Source organism: Sorex fumeus, unplaced genomic scaffold (genome assembly GCF_029834395.1).
Source record: "Sorex fumeus unplaced genomic scaffold, SorFum_2.1 ptg000010l, whole genome shotgun sequence".
In the NCBI taxonomy this organism is placed as follows: domain Eukaryota; kingdom Metazoa; phylum Chordata; class Mammalia; order Eulipotyphla; family Soricidae; genus Sorex; species Sorex fumeus.
In genome coordinates this window covers 20,570,146-20,572,843 of record NW_026606067.1, presented here as the reverse complement: position 1 = coordinate 20,572,843, position 2,698 = coordinate 20,570,146, and the positions used below count along the sequence as shown (strand labels likewise).

At 38.6% G+C, this 2,698-nt stretch overlaps 1 pseudogene; it reads right to left on the bottom strand.

The window, feature by feature from the left end:
• Positions 1-1,029: 1,029 nt before the first annotated feature.
• LOC130020110 (probable ribosome biogenesis protein RLP24) lies at positions 1,030-1,529 on the bottom strand (annotated as a pseudogene).
• Between the last annotated feature and the right edge of the window lie 1,169 nt (positions 1,530-2,698).

Below are 2,698 nucleotides of genomic sequence, written 5' to 3'. Positions count from 1 at the left end.
TTTAAGTTTAGTTATTGTGTCTTGGGTCTCCTGCTTGTAGTGTGTTGACTCTGATTTAGTTATGTACTCAGATGCCACACCTCTATACCTGATGTGTTTGGGGCTGCCATGTTATTTCTATTCTGACTCTTTTTTTTCAGGAAAATAAAAACTTTATTAAAGGCACATGACCCCCTTGCTTCTAAATCACTGTGAAACTAGAGAAACAGCTGTTACTGGAAACCAGGTAAAGTTATACAGTGCAGTGCCAATGCAGGGACACACAACTCAACTCTTACCCGATCTATCACACCAGTCAAGTTAGGTCAATATAATTCAATATTATACCAATCAGGTTAGTTCAATATAATTAGCCCTCAAATAGGATCCCACTATAATTTTCGGAGAGCTTAATGAAAGAAAAAGAAATCAAAAGTTACGTAAGCATCACAGATTGTTAGTTCCTTATTGTATTTTCCTTCTACAACATTAATAAAGAAAATATTTTACAGTGAAAATGTTTTATATAACACCGAGTCAAAAAGTTTTATCAATTATTTGTAAATGCTGCAATATTATTTTCTTAACGCACTTTTCTATTTACAACAGTTTTCGAGACTTACATAAGTATATCTGTTAGTGAAGGGTTGACACTGAGATATGATCTAATATCTATACTCACTTAAGTTTTGCAGTTAGCAAGGCAGACGCATCTTCAAACCTTTCATTTGAAGGAACTAACATAAGACAAAATGAAACAATGACTTCAAAATTCCAAAACTCTAAAGGAGATTTTCCAATGCCTGTATGGGATTATTTTTTTTCTGCCTAATAAACTATTTTATTAGCTTTCCCCAAACATACAATTAACATATTGAATAGATTAAGTAAGATTTAGAGTAAAATCAGAAATTTGGACTTATTGCAAATGAGAAAAACTTTTACTTTCTGTCTTGTCTCTCAATTGTCTTTTTTTAAAAAAATTTTATTAGTGAAACACCATGAGGTACAGTGGTAGACTTACAAATTTTTGTACTTGGGTTTCAGTGAGATTCTTAAGAAACATCTTCCATGTCCACATCCTGTTGTAATTTCTGTAACATTTTTTCTTCCAGTTGCTTTCCTTTGTCTGCCATAGGGGCACAGATAAGATGGATATTTTGCTTTACTTCCTTGATATCCTCAACTTTCTGTAGTTCTTTATGTTTCTTCAACCTGTTCATTATAAATTTAGCTTGCCGTTTCTGCTTGATCTCTTCCACTCTCTTCGTTGCATCAGTGGTTTTATTCCATAGCTCTCGCTGGTACTTAATAGGTTCATTTCTTCATTTTTCAAATTCAAATGAATTATTCACTGTAAACTCTTTGCCAGCCGCTTTCCTGAAAGGTTTCACCCACCTAACTTTGTGAGGGTTGAGCTTCTTCTTAAAGTTTTTATGACACTTGGACTTACAGAATCTGAATACCTTGCAGTCGTTGTGGATGATCATCATGCCGTGGCCGGGGTAGATGGGCCCAGAACAGAAGGAACACTTCTCTATCCGCATGCTGTCCCCGCAGGAAGAGCCTCCTGCCAGCGCCAAATGGGAGCCTCTTCTGCCAGTTCTTGCATTTTCCTTTCACGCTTTCCCTCTCCTTCTGATTTCTATAGTCTAGAGTACAGAGTAATCTATTATACCTCCTCCCCTCCCCCTTTCATATCTTGCATTCCCTTGTCCTGTTTATACTCCACAGGTAGGTGAACACTTTTTTTTTAAAAAAATATATACATACTGGCCAATTATTTACTTATTTATATTTTTTCTTTTATTTTTTCATTTGAGCCATTTATATGTCTTTGTCTAAGAAGTGTTTGTTCATCTTTTCTCCCATTTCATATGGATTGTTGGATCCTTTGTACATAGAACTTTGCGGGTGCTTTATATGGTTAATATCAGCACAGCGGTAGGATGTTTGCCTTGCATGCGGCCGGCCCGGCCAACCTGAGTTCAATTCCTCTGCCCCTCTCGGAGAGGGAGAGCCCGGCAAGCTACCTAGAGTATCTTGCCCGCATGGCAGAGCCTGGCAAACTACCCGAGACGAATTCGATATGCCAAACACAGTAACAACAAGTCTCACGATGGAGATGTTACTGGTGCCTGCTTGAGCAAATCGATGAACCACAGGAGGACAGTGCTCCTTTTACTAGTTCAAGTTTCCTATAAAGAATAATTGCTCAGATCAGAGTTTTATTCCAAAGAACTAGTGAGTAGTTGTCTTATAGTTTTCAACTGAATGATTAATGAATAAGAAAGGTGAAAAAGATAAAAGAATGATTATCTTTTTGCTCAGTGTACAAATGTTTTCAATAAACTTTTTGCTGAGTGCTTGCCTTGCATCAGCGCTGTGCTGGGTCCTGGAATACAGGAGTGAATAAGGCAGTTGTGGGAGAGGGAGTTTTGAATGGACAACTTCTGACCCTGTCTCTGCTTTGTCCGATGGACTGCCAGGGGTTCTCTCTCTCAGGGAGCCTGACCTGCATTTCCAGCGAGAGGAAATGTGACTATTTTTGTCTCAACCCCCAAGCCTAGTATCTCAATGTGCACATCCTTTGGAGAAAGAAGATAACGCTGAGCACTAGTCCCCACGTCATGCCATGGACAGCTCAAGGTGATGGATGGATATCAGTTTCCGTTCTGTATCTCTTCTCTGCGACACCGTCTACTTGGATGCAAGCTCC